Below are 14,916 nucleotides of genomic sequence, written 5' to 3'. Positions count from 1 at the left end.
GGGAAGCACTGTTATAAGAATCAAGCAGGACTCATGGAGAGCCAAACCAAATGGGATCTTCTTTAGGTTTAAGTCTTGGGATAAAGGCTGGGATAAAGGTTCTTTATTTGTAGATACAGGCATGGTCTAAGGATCAGCTACACTAATTTTGAAAGGTCTTTAAATCAAATGCAAATTTGCATTAATTATCCCTCCTTGACCATTTTCCTGAGGTACACTCAGGGGTTAAGTGGTGGTGAGCCAGGAGCAGCCCAAACCAACTTCCCAGAGTGCCCATCGGAAAGACAACAAGCAGGGTCTTTGGCAACTTTTTTCTTGTCAAGGCAACCATGTCCCAACAAGAACACCTCTCAATTTCCTTTCTAGCTGCTACTGAAGCCAGAATTACACATGTGAAATGGACTAAGTATGTCTGGGTTAGACAAAGGGAGGTTTAGCAAGTCACATTTTATACACTGTTTGGAGATTACCAATCCTTCAAATATTAGAATATCACATCCAATGTGAAATCTCTGTCTTATAGAAAGAGTCTGTGCTATAAATTTAAAATTACCCTAATATTAATAAGCCATTTTTGCATCTCTCTTCATTGGAATTTTTTCAATGTTATCTTTGTCACTGCTGCAGAAAAATGCAGAAAAGAGCCCTAACTATGACAGCACAAAGGTGCTGTTGAACAACCAGTATAGGAGAGAGGCTGGAGTCTGCACCGTGACAGGTATTGGCTTATGGAGCAAAGGATCGGTGATGCCTTAGGAAAGGGACAGTGTAGTCTGGGCAGGAGAAGCCTTGGGGAATCAGGGAGGTGGTGATTTGTCAATGAGTGTGATGATTTGGTGCCTACGTGCTTCGTGACAGCCCTTACACAAGAGAAAGAAAATTGGCACTATTTTTTTTAAAGTACCATAGGATTAAAAGACTATCAATATTGACATTTCAACCCCACAGGTCTCTGTGTGCTATTTCTTTGATGGGGTCTGAGTGTAGCCTGAATGGTGTTTGCCTTTGTTTGGCAAGCTGTTTTCTCTTACCACAACAATAATTACATTGTATTGTAGGTATTTGTTTATTTGTCTTGGTCCTCCACTGGATTGTAACCTTCCAGAGCACAAGAGCTCACTATTTCTCTCTCCTTTCCTTCCTTTCTTCTTATATTGCCCTGGCATCTAGATTGTATGGTATTGGTAGGTAATCAATAAATATGTTTGAATGAATGAATAAATGAATGAACAATTGTGAAATGACTAGCGCTGGATGCTAAGAGCTGATAGGCAAGAGATAAACAAGAGAGGCCTCTCATTCCATCACAAGACTGGCTGAGTCTAGGTTCTGGATGACACCATAGAGAAAACAAAACAGATTCCCTGGAATTTCTGTGGGATACAGAGGCCAGTTACAGAAACAAAGAGAATTAGTTCTGTAGGAGCTGGGACCAGAAATGGCATCATGTTTGGGGTGTCAGGACACTTCAGAAAGGAGTGGGGTTGAGTTGAAACAGACTTGTGGGAGGTAGCAGAGTGGTAGGCAGAAAAAAAATATCCATGCCTCTTTTTTGCTTAGGTGCCTTGTAGAGTTCACAAGAAAGCTGGGTTTGAGTAGGGAATAGTGTAGTGGAGTCACAAAGAAGCTTGAGGAAAGACATGATTGGGCCAGGGACAAGCTAGACTCATGGGGGACAGTCACAAATAATTTAGAACATAGTGTCTTTAAAAATAATACTCAATTGAAGATAGAGTCTGTTTGTGCACTAGACACCTGTTAGTCATTTATCTATATAACACTGGTTCTCTTAGAAATCATCCTGTTTGTAATATACTTTGTTATATTACAAACAACTGACCTAATAGAGAAGTATTCATCAACTTTGAGTAGGAGTGACTTGAATATCATAGTCAATTATTGAATGTTTGTTGAAAGAATATATGAATCATGGCAAAGGTTGTATGTGTCTACTAAGACGAGCCCAATAATCTCAGGGTGGTAGTGGGTTTTATCACCTATCAGCCAGGGGCCCTAAATGCCCCAGGTGACTAAGTCAGAGAAAACAAAACAGTAAAGCAGGAAACTTTTGACTAGTACCAGGAAGCACTCTTTGCCATGAGTCTGATAAAACATAGCAATTGGCTACCGAGAGAGCTGCTGCTCACTGTCTACAAATATATCGAAGAGGATAAAAGACTTCATTGATTCTGAAGAGTTTGTTGTGTTCTTAGCCTGGAGGCAGGACTCTGGTGCACTCCATCTGGAATTGAGACGTTTTTCCAGACCTCTGGGATCACTCTCATTCATCGTATGGTTTCTTGTCCCTTGCCTTCTTCCTCTCAGCCTCACCTTTATTTCCTGCTCTTTCTCCTCCTTTCCTTCTCAATAATAGCTGTGTCTCTGACCTTCTGCTTCTTTCTCACTACGACCCTTAAGTGTTCCCAGACTTCTTTCTCTATGGTAGCTGTTTTGGGGAATGTGGCAACTGGTCTAGCTATGCCCCGACAGCAGCCGCTGGTGATGGAGCTTGTGAAATATGCTTCAAAGAGCCTGCTCACCCTGGGGCTGGAGAACAACACTAGGTTGGGCTTTGGCAGGTGCAGCCCAGAGGGGGCTGGCAAAGCAGAAGGCAGCCTACGCCAACCAGTAGGGAGTGGCTCTGGGTCACTTCCCAGAAAGGGACTTCTACCAACTCAGACAATCGAGTCAATGGGTCCACCCACCAGAGGCAAAATAGATTGCTTCCATTGTTTGCAAGCAGAGTTGAGCAATGGGAATGGAGGGAGCACCTGGGCAACAGGAGATGCTGGTTTTCAGTGTTTGTTCATTCTTCCATTAGTGCCCCTGGGTCTTTCGGCTGTCACTCTACTCACAAGAATCCAGTGCCTTCCTGCTTCCTTGGGCGCATCAGGCCCACTTTCCTCCCCATCACTTTGGCTTTTCCTCTTGGGACAGTACCTCATGCCGTGAATGCATTCATCATCACCTCTCCCCTTCCCTCTGTCATTCAAACTCATCAGTCTGTGTCCTCTTTCCATAGTGCCTGCTCTTTCAGGTGAATTACTTTGAGGATTGGGCTCTGAATCTTTGTCTTTGTGTTCCCTACACTACCCAGTACCAGGAAAACTGAAGGTACTCAATACATGTGTTTGTTAATTTCAAGGTTACTGAAATTACATTGCTGTTATCACCTCACTTTTTCTTTCTGATAGATACTAGAAAGAGAACTGGCCACAGAATTAGAATACTGCAGCTGCAGGGGTCCTGGTTCCATCTTTACTACCTGTGAGTCCTTGGGCAAGTTGCTTAACCTTTCTGAATTCAGTTTCTGACTGCAACGCAAGAATTAAAGCAGTTTTCTGTTTTACGTCTCATAATATTGTTAAGATTAAATAACAGCATATGGGCAAAAGAGTTTTATGATAGCAAGAGATATACATTTAGATTACTTCTTATGGTATAACCAGTTTGAGTTAATGACTGACAATAGCTTAAAATACTCCTCTTCTCAGATAACTTGCATGCTTGGATTATGAGGACATCATTTTAAAAATCTAATTCTATTCAGTGAGAAATTATTAAATGTCTATTATGTGTCTTGCAATTTTATATACATTGTGGAGGTTTTGAGACAGGTAGAAGAAATGGTTGCTTTCTAAGAAATCATGACATAATTAGAAGGGGCTATACCAGACTACAGTGAGCTGCCCACGTGGGATTTAATACATGTTTCCAAGACTTTGGAACTAGATTTCTTAGGCCAGTAAAATTAAAAAGGAAAAAAAAAAGGGAGACCAACATTGACTTGCCAATTTTTAACTTTTCTCATCTATTCAACAGTTTGAAACTTATATTTGGAATTTGTACATAACAGCATAGAGAACTATAACACCAATAGAAATCTATAAAAAGTTAAAACTTGACTCATGGGAACTTTACGAAAAATATAAGCTACTGCCCTCATCTCTCTCACTTTACTTTGAGCCACTCTTCAAGTTTATGGACCAGGAGGTGGGTACTACTACGTGAGCACACAGAACACGTGACTGGGAGTTGGCTCCCTCGCTCTGATACTATTTGGTTTTCTTTTTTTTTTTTTTTTTTTTTTGAGACAGAGTCTTGCTCTGTTGCCCAGCCTGTTGCCCAGGCTCACTGCAAGCTTCGCCTCCCAGGTTCACGCCATTCTCCTGCCTCAGCCTCCCGAGTAGCTGGGACTACAGGTGCCCACTACCACACCTGGCTAATTTTTTTGTATTTTTAGTAGAGACGGGGTTTCACCGTGTTAGCCAGGATGGTCTCGATCTCCTGACCTCATGATCCACCCACCTCGGCCTCCCAAAGTGCTGGGATTACAGGCGTGAGCCACTGCACCCGGCCTACTATTTGGTTTTCACAAAGTCGGTGTGAGACTCTGTGCAAGGCCCTGAAACTCTGTAGGCTCCATTTCCTCTTTTGCAAAATAGGGATTGGACTAGAACCTGTGCAGCCTAACACCATGGGCTCTAGCCACATGCAGTCACTGAAATTTAAATCAATTCAATTAAATAAAATATAAAATTTAATATCTTAGTTACACTTGCCACATTTCAAATGCCTAATAGCCACATATGACTAATGATAATCATACTGGACCACACATATTTAGACCATATCCAGCACTGCAGAGAGTTCTGTTACATAATGCTGGACTAGATGATTTCTAAAGTTTTTTTAAATTTTAAAATTCTAGGAGGTTTTGGTTACATACAGTCCTGCTTAGCGTCTGAGTCATGGGGTGGCTTCAAAATAGTGAGGTTATAAAACAGTCCCTCAACTGTCTGTTAAATCTATATGGTGATGATAATCGTTTAACTCCAATGGATGGCATGGATACCAATTGTTGCCTAAGAAGTGTTGATTTTATTGTAAATGTTAAGCAGTTTGGTTAAACCGAAGTCTCACATTCAACCTTCCGTATCTATCTCAAAGGTTGTCCTCCATTTGAATACCCATTTTTCCAATCCCTACCAGGTATTTCTTTCTTTCTTTTTTTTTTTTATCTGAGATTAATCTCCCATAACATTTTCACAATCTTATGGGAAAAACTAATCTAAATGATAAGTAGTTTCTTTTTTCTTCTTCAATCTACCATAAAATTGCCAATGTGTTTTTAAAACCACTATTTTTATAGAACTTGTGTAAACACTGTTTTGGACTCCATCTGTTGAATCGGTCCCAGCCGCTAACAAGTATTGTTTGTGAGATGTGCCATCATTGGTGATGTGGAGGGGGTACAAACTGAGATGGCTTGGCAACATGCAGCGCCACATAAATTAAGCCATTGTCATTGCTGTTAAGGAAAAGCACCAATGCCATCTCAGCTCTGTGCACAACTGAAGATGGAAGGAAAGTACCCAGCACTTGCTTTCTGAATCTTAAAGAACAAAATCACGAAAAAATACTAAAGTAGTTCCAAATTTCCAAGATATTTTTAAAAAGTAAGAAATCTATAAGAGAGAGAAAGAGACCTCAACAGTTTCTAAAATTAACTCAACAAACGCTATCACCATGATAATGACAATTTCTGAAGATCAGAGCCTATCCAGTCAGCATACTTTTTGAAACTTTTTCTCTGAGCAAGCAGAAGTTACAGAGCCCAACACCATTGTCTTTTCCACGTTGAAGCAACTATAATAAGACAAGTAAAATCTGAAGATACCTGGTTATTATAAATATGAGGCAATACCGGCCAACAGAATTGACGAGAATATTCAGTGAGATCCAGTGACTAATCCACCCAGCTTTATAAACTGACAAACTCTGACCTTCTTGCCTGCTCAGAGACTCTGCTTCTTGTCAGTTACGTGGTGTTGCCCTTATTACCATATTGCCCGTGTACTACGCTTAGAGCAGAGAAACTCTGCCCCTGGAGTGGGCTTGTGTCAACATTTTTATTGCAAATTCCCATTTTCTGGTCATTAAAAAGCTTTCGGCACAGAAGTAACTTTGCAAGAGTTCAAACTTTGAAAGAACTCATTTAATGGCTTAAAAATAACACTTGGGCCACACCCATAATTTAAAATGTTCTAGCTGGCTTTGTGGCCTGGGCTTTTTCAAAATGTGTAAACTGAAAATACGAAGGGACTTAGGACTTGGAGCAGTTCCAAAGATTGGTTTTTAGTGTTTGTTGAACTGGAATGAAGTTCCTTAATGGTAAGCTTTTCTTGCAGAAATGAAATTGTAGGATCAAATTAGTCAGAATGCTGTCTAGCTTCCACTGCAAAGGGGTCCCTCAATAACTTCCTCACAGGGTTATGAGGGAAGAATGGCTGGGCCTAGGCCAGGCTACATAATTTGGGGTCCCCAGTGCAAAGTTAAAATGTGGGACTCCTTGTTAAAAAAACAAAATTCAAGACAGTGACAGCAGAGAATTAAATTGAGTGCAAGGCCTAAGTGTGGGGCCCCAAGAGACTGCAGGGGTTGCATGCCCATGAAGCTGGCCCTAACTGGGCCTTTCCCCCACCTCCCTCCCTCTCTCCCTTCCTTTTTTTTCCTCTCCCCTCTTCCCTCCCTTCCCTCCTCTTTCCCTTTCTTTTTCTTCCCCTCCTATTTCCCTCCCCTCCTCTCCCTTCCCCTTCCTCTCCTCCCTCCCGGTCTCCCCCTTCTTTCCCCTCCCTCCCTCCCTCCGTCCCTGCCTTCCTTCCTTCCTTCCTTCCTTCCTTCCTTCCTTCCTTCCTTCCTCCCTCCCTCCCTCCCTTTCTTCTTTCTTTCTTTCTTTCTCTTTCTAGTATTCTCAAGGTATGATAAGAATGTTTGTTGCTGTTTATAAAGCATTGTTATTAAGCATTATTGATTTAAAAATACTGTTTAATAACAACAAATGAAACACTTAAGAGATGATTTTCGGCTGGGCGTGGTGGCTCACGCCTGTAATCCCAGCACTTTGGGAGGCCGAAGTGGGCGGATCATGAGGTCAGGAGATCGAGACCATCCTGGCTAACACGGTGAAACCCCGTCTCTACTAAAAATACAAAAAATCAGCCAGGCATGGTGGCGGGTGCCTGTAGTCCCAGCTACTTGGGAGGTTGAGGCAGGAGAATGGCGTGAAACCGGGAGACGGAGCTTGCAGTGAGCCAAGATCGTGCCACTGCACTCCAGCCTGGGCGACAGAGAGAGGCTCCATCTCAATAATAATAATAATAATAATAATAACAATAATAATAATAATTTGATGGGGCTGTTAGGCTAAAATAAGCCCATTTTTCAGATTAAGGAATTACGTTAAGGCTCCACTGTATGGTTAACTGATTTTCATAAAGCTTTATAGGTCTTCACTGGTAGAACTAGGATCACAATTTCATTCTCTTGATACTTAATACTGTTTTGAGTAAAAGGATGTCACATATCACAAAGTTTAATTAGGAAAAGGGAGGAAACCTTGGACCAAGAAATAAAGGAACTATTATGAAATGAGGCTTTTATTTTCCTTTTTTCATAACTCTAGGATTGGGCCGAACTAACAGTCTCTGCAAAAACTTTAAAAGATCATTTTTATAAAACTCATTTTGCTTCAGAAGACCACTCCTATAGTCTGGCTGAATCTGTGTGATATGAGATTGTGCTATAATTAGGCTTGTTTACAACTTGATAGACCAAAGAAGTGGAAAGGGCTAGCCATGGACTGCTATTCAGTACAAAGCAAAACTTCAGGAAAGACTAGATAATAGACTTGAGGTTTGAGGCTCATATTTGCTCACTGAAATAATACTATGGGTCCTGCATTTCTCAGTGCATTCCAAGGGTTGTTAATAATGTGTTACTTTAGAAAAGAAGCAACAGCTCTTTTTGGTCAATTAAGTTTGGGGAAACAATGACTTTGATAAAGTTAAACAACTTTGGGACATCTCAAACCTTTAATCAGCTCTGTGATTTGTGATTCCCCAAAGGGGTGTATAGCTTTCTAAACTTACTTGACCACAGAACCATCTAACCTTTTTTTTCCTCTGAAGAATCTCAAGGGGCTAGTGATCCACGGAACATGCTTTGAAAAATGATGCCTTGGATTGAAGAACCAACATCATTGATTATAGTCCTGTAGTGAGTTGAATTGTGACCCTCAAAAGATATGTCTTCAGAACCTCAGAACGTGACTGTATTTGGAATAACGATCCAAATGTGGATGTCATTTATGTAAGGAGCTCAAGACGAGACTATCCTGGATTTAAAAACTTTAGAGTGAGCCTTAAATTCATTGGCCAATGCCCTTATAAGAGAAAGGAGGGAGACATTTGAGACACAGAGACACATAGATAAGAAGGCCATGTGATGATAGAAGCAGAGATTGGAGACATGTTGCCACAAGCCAAGGAAGGCCAGGAGCCAACAGAAGCTGGGAGAGGCAAGAAAACATCCGCCACTAGCACCTCTGGACTTCAGCCCCCAGAAGTGGTTCTTTAATCTGAGGCATCTTTTTGGACTTCTAAGTTCCAGAGGTGTGAGAATAAATTTTTGTTCTTTGAAGCCAGCAAGGTTGTGGTAACTTGTTACCACAGTCCTAGGAAACGAATGCAAGTCCAATCAGTAAACCAGAACCAAGACTCCAAGAACCAAGTGCCTCCATCTGGGGCCCATGGAAATGTGGCCATCCTTGTTGGGACTGCTCTTGGGAAATGGGAGGTGGTTCACAAGAGGTTTAAGGCCTAGAAAAACTACAGTGAATGAACCCCATAGAAAGGGCCAGGACCATCAGCAGTCCAAAGGCTATATAAAGGGAAAAGACATGATGGGGCAGAGATATTGGCGGGGCCCCTCTCAATGCTACTCCTGTCCTGTGGGGATTCTCCCATGGGTCGCCAAGTGGCCTGTGGGCGATAACCCTGAATGTTCTTGATTGTCTCACCCCTGCTGCCTGGCTCTCAAATAAGACTGAGAACATTTCCATGCTTGTTTTGTATTCTGGCCCCTCTAAGCATGTTCATGATTTGTCCTCTTTGCTCTTAGTTCAAGAGGGCATTTCCTTTCTTTGTTTCTCCATAGCCTTTCCCCTATATTGTTGCCTTAGTCTTTTATTTCCGACCTACTGGGCAGCATTATAAGGTCTTTCTTTGGCTCAGAGCAAGGAGAAGTTGTGTTGACCAAACTAAACTAGTTCTCTAATTACTTGCATGCTTACTGTGTATTAGCAGAAGTGGCTACAATTTCAAAAATGCTTTCCCTCCATGGCTTTCACTTTGGGGATTAGAGGTATGGCGGCCTGGGAGGGCACTTGAGTTAGACTGGATTTTGTAACTGCTTTTAGCACAATATCATGTGAGCGGAAGGCTACAGCTTATGCACTCATCACCCTCCCCTTCTGGAGACAAAACTAGTGGATTCAACTGGTCCTGCCCTTCTCAGAAGGTGATTAGAAGCTATGCCAGGAAACCGTAGCTCAGAAACCCACTCATCCAATTGCTTTTAGCAGTTGCTGAACACTTGCCTCGTAAGAGCCTAGAGGCCCCTTCCTTCTCTCACACCAGTAGGAGGCATCCTGGTGGGGACAAAAGTGGTGAGGGAAGCAGCGTTGAGGATCAGTGCTGGACTCCTGCTTGTCTGGTCTGTCCTCTGCCCCTGCTGACAAGAAAGAAAATGGAAAGGAAGGCTGGTGCCAAAACAACTTCTCGGTGCCACTGCAAAGAGCAATCTGACTGGTAGTGGGGAAGTGATTAAGAGGTGGTGAAAGGGGGACTAGTAGAAATTTTCCTCCTGTGACTGACCCATAAATTTTGGAAACCCTGGTGATCACCCCAATTAAAAAGGCAAAAATATGGGCCACAGAGAGGTTATTCCAAGTTCATTCTGAGACACCAGGGCAGTGCTGGAAAATAAACTTCTGACTCCTGATTCCTGCTTGACGATACCACTCTGGGAGAACCACGTTACCCCTTGCCTGTCATTCCATTCATAAATATAAGCAGACAAATCCACCTCCAGAACTCCTTTGCCTGCTCCTCCCCCTTTAATGAAACCGTCCATCCCAAACTAGACAGCAGGAGCAAATATGTTACACAGTGAGAGCTTTCAGACACTGTGCAAGAAGGCAAAGAAGGCAAAACGTAATAGGTAGAAAAAAAACAGAGAAACATCTGGAAAAAAAATACCAGAGCGCATTATTATGATACCAGCTCCCAGAGAGTTCCCAGTTTAAGATTTCTAGGGATTCTCTTTTCCTTATCTATTGCACACATGCCCTCAAAAGCAAAGCAGACCTCCTTGCTCTGGCACCTCCCCACAACCATGCATCACTCCCAACTGCTTTATAAACTTCCTAAAACTACCTTTCTATTTTTAATATTTATTTACCTCTAAACTGCAGACATCCTAGACTGTCTTCTAATGATTTAAGATTGAATAATTAGGTAATACACATATCTGAAAACAGGTAAGATGCAGTTTCTTTCTTTGAGGAAATGGTCAGGGGAACCTGCTCTGGGCTGTTTTTAAACGAGACAACCTGTCTCTAGGGGGTTTTAAACACATCCTTTGCCCTCTTCAGCCAGTGCTTGTTAACATCCTGCAGCATTGAAACTGCCCATATTTAGATTAAACATCCAAGTAAAAATTTGAAGGAATGGAGGCTAATTCAAGAATGTAAGATCCATTAAACTATGCAAGTATGCATGAACTGGAAAAAGTGGATCCCATACATAGTGCTATAGCCCTTAGCTGTTAGCAGGTGTGAGTCAGTCAGTTGTACAATTCATTTGTCTACCTAATTGCACTGAAGATAGGCTTTTACTTTGCCTATAACATCTCTAATGAGTAGGTTTTCAGTTCGATCTAACTAATTAATTCTTGTTAACTTCCTTTGCATTGCTGTTCTTTTAATTTAACCAGAGACAGCCCAGAGTTGCTACTAGTGTTTAGTCTCAACTAGATTACCCCAATTCATTAAGGGCTGTAATTGTTGGTCATACCCTTCCAAGCGGTCATTACAACCTCTGGCTTGCATATTGAATAACAGCAATTTCCTGACTCCAACAGACTCTTATGTGAGGAAGGAAAAAATGCTAATAAAGAAAGAATAAATGATTCTCGACTCCATTCAGGGCTGTGTAGATTTCTTTTGCAGCAGAAATTGTACCGAGGTGGTAAAACGGGCTTCTTGCAGGCCCCCTACCTCCACCCTGAGCGAAAACAATAAGAACCAAGTGAAGCATTCCCTGCTACTGTGATTACAGCATCCGTAAAAGTGATTATATGGCTGCTGTAATCAACTTCAATGAAAGCTGCCTGTTAGAGCTTCAATAATTACTCATTTCTGTTAACAGCTTGCTTTCAGTTTAGCACTTTGAGGCCAAGGGGAAAAAAACAACAAAAAAAACTTGGGGCATTTTAATAAAGGATCCCACTCACATGGTATTTTTTGGGGGTAAGCCCTTGTGTGTGGGCAAAAAAAAAAAAAAAAAAATGCACATGTAAGTTTTTTGTCCCCTTCTCAATAGCAGGGCCCCTTTCATTTTAAGCTTAGATTCTATTTAACCAGCAAAAGCACAAGTTCATACAGGGTTCAATCATGTGCTGAATGTTTACTGAAGGAGGCACAATAGTTTAAATAAAGTGGTGGTTTTAAATATTTTACCCATTTCTTTAAACAAATTGCCAATCCTTAAAGTCTGTGCTGAACACATTTCAAAAGCAAAATACCACAAAGATCTTTCAATAAAACCCCTGCATGGAGTGTTTCGTTTGCTCTCCTACACTTTCCCCTTCCCTCTTGCTTTGGATGCATTTGATTATTTATTTTTTTAAGAGAGGGCAAGTTTGGGAGAATAAAATTTGTTTTAAGTCCTTAAAATATTTGCTCTAAATGGCTTCTTTGGAGGAGATGAAGCAAAATAAGAGATTATCATAAGCCCAGCAACATCAGTCATTCAGGTAGTCAAATTTTGGGGGCTCTGAGCAAAGTGTGATTAGGTAGGTAGAGAAATGGTTAAGACCCACTAGAACATGAGTCATACATGACTCACCACTCTCACTTTCAGCATTTCTGAGAGACAAACAAGATGCATAAACATAATATTAAACAAACAACGATAGAGACCTTGTTTTCATCAAAGACAGACAGCAAGACTACTAATGTACAAAAATTCTTTGAGCTCAGTTACCATCCAATAAACCTAATCTCCCTTCCTTCTTCCCAAAACCAACACCCCAAAAAGAAAACACCAAAAATCGTACAAGAAAGTTGGATCCTATTATATTTCCTTGCCTTCAAAGTTCAGATAAGTTGGAAAATCTTCAAAATTTTCATGCAGTTTCATACTAAACCAAAACTTTTTTTTCTCCACAACACGTAACATTCAAAACATATCAAATTTAAATTCTGGTGCCTTTAAAGTTTGCTTAGAGAAAACGAAAATACTACATGTTATTGTGTTTTATTTTTCTCAAATGGCTAAATGATTAGTGAGAAAAGTCCACTAACACTTTGAACACTGTGACATGAAAATACAGTTTTGTGTTGCAGAATGAGGTTTTGGCCAACAACGGAGCATATTTATGATGGTGGTCTCATAAAGTTTTAACATTGTATTTTTATTATACTTTTTCTCTGTTTAGATACATAAATACTTACCATTGTGTTACTATAACAATATACATACCCATGCGTTACCATTGTGTGCCTACTATATTCAGCACAGTTACATGCTGTACAGGTTTGTAAGCTAGGAACAACAGGATAAACATAGGCTAGGTCTGTACTAGGCTATACCATCTAGGTTTGTGTAAGTACATTCTATGATGTTTGAACAATGACAGAATCATCTAAGGATGAATTTCTCAGAATCTATCACCATCTTTAAAAGACGCATGGCTGTATAATTAAACTTCCTTAATAAAATAAATGTGTTTTATTAATAGTAATAATACTATCAATTTTGATTTTACTTAACATTTTCTTTAAAGGGTCAAATTTCACCTGTATTAAAATTTCACTGCATCGTGATATACAGCACATAGCAAGAGGATAGCTTGTCTAGGAAATAAACATTCCTCAGTAGTACGTATCCATATCCAATACATGAAAAAGATTCCATATTTCTGGGATTTACTGATTTAATAGAGCAAGGAAACATGTTTTCTTTAATTTTCCTCCATAGTTGTTCTACTGGGACATTTGAAATGGGTTTTCATCTAAACTGTGTCTTTCTGAATGGCACACCTCCCTTTATTTTCACATTGCACCCACTTCTGGTTTTGTTTCAGGGTGTAGTGTCCTCCATAGGACCAGGTATCATTATCAGTGCTCATGGTTCTGTTGCTGTTGCCCTCCTCACTGATGTCTGGCTGTATGTAGATGATAGGGGTGGGATGAGGTGGTGACTGTGAACAAGCTGGGGCCTGGCACCCAGGGTGAGGGCAGTGGAGTAGCCAGAGAGATTTTTTTCCCATTGGTAGTTTAAGGAAATTGTTTCAATAGGACTCTTGGGTCTCTGCCATTAGAAAGGATATGAGACTCCAAACCCAAGTTTGTCATGCTAATCCTTTCTTTATTTCCTTCCATATTGCCAGCCCATGATTGTCTCATTCTAATTTGGATGGTTCTATTGCAGTAGATGTTTTTCTATTCATCTATGAAAAGAAAAAGACAAAGCTACATATTTGGGATTCAAATCAAAATGGGACAGTCCCTTTTCAGATACTTAAAATTTTTGAGAAACAAGAATCTAACTAGTATTACTAGAGCTTTATGACTATTTTTATTTGCACTTATCTATGTAAAGTTACAATTTAAACATAAAGAACTTAGATTTTTGATTAGCCCCTCTGTAAAATGTACAACATGTGAAATATAAGATAATTGGCCAGGTGCGGTGGCTCATGCCTGTAATCCCAGCACTTTGGGAGGCCAAGGTGGGTGGATCACGAGGTCAGGAGTTCGAGACCAACCTGGCCAACATGGTGTGGAACCCCGTCTCTACTAAAAATACAAAGATTAGCCGAGCAGGGTGGCACGCGCCTATAATCCCAGCTACTCTGGAGGCTAAGGCAGGAGAATTGCTTGAACCCAGGAGGCAGAGGTTGCAGTGAGCCAAGATTGCGCCACTGCGCTCCAGCCTGGGTGACAGAGCAAGACTCTGTCTCAAAAAAAAAAAAAAAAAAAAAAGAAAAGAAAAGAAATATACGATATCAGGGTCATTGAGGAAGATTTGAGTGGTTTTATCTTCTCTAGCTTTCCATTTAAAACAGCAAGTTTCCACTGAAAAATTGCAAGGGTTGCCACTAGGTTTCTACCTTGGAGGTTAAGGTTAGCATGTTGTATTCTGCAGATTTTTATATTCTCTGAGTGAGAGAAAAAAAGATGAGCCCTTGAAGCCAAAAGTAAGCAGAGATTTGCCAGAGTGGTTCTTCCACTAAGATTTTTATACCATGGGTTGGATCCTATGGTTTCTAGTTTGTTTCTCCTGGTTTCTAAACCCCAGTGCCTCTGGCCTCCTTTATTTAAGTGAAATAGTACCACTCAGGTATGTATAATAAATGACCAATATTGATGAGATTCAGGTCTTTTAAGCCAAGGTATCAAAGAAGACAAGTAAATTGGTAATGTTCTGACATTTTTATTCTTAAGACATGAAGATTGGCTTTAAACCTTTTAGCAAGAAGAAATGATTAAGAAAGACAGGCTCTGCAGGTACTAAGAGAAAGTGGTATATTAGTGCTGTAGCTTCTGGCTACCTTATCAAATTACAGCATTAGATAAGCTTCTGCCTCCCAGTTGCCCACTCCCCCAAATACCAGGATTCCACAGTTGTTGGAAGCCAGGAGTGGGGAAGAAACTCTTCAAAGATTTCAAGAGGGAATCTATTCACGATTAGTCATTTTATTTGCAAACTGAAGGCACCAGAGTAAATAGCATAATCCTTGCTTAGAGGTAAAATAATATCTTTTTGATATCTCTCTGATCCTTATTAC

This window comes from Pan paniscus, chromosome 1 (genome assembly GCF_029289425.2).
Source record: "Pan paniscus chromosome 1, NHGRI_mPanPan1-v2.0_pri, whole genome shotgun sequence".
Lineage (NCBI taxonomy): Eukaryota > Metazoa > Chordata > Mammalia > Primates > Hominidae > Pan > Pan paniscus.
The sequence above is the reverse complement of the archived record's forward strand: the minus strand, read 5'-3'. Positions refer to the sequence as shown.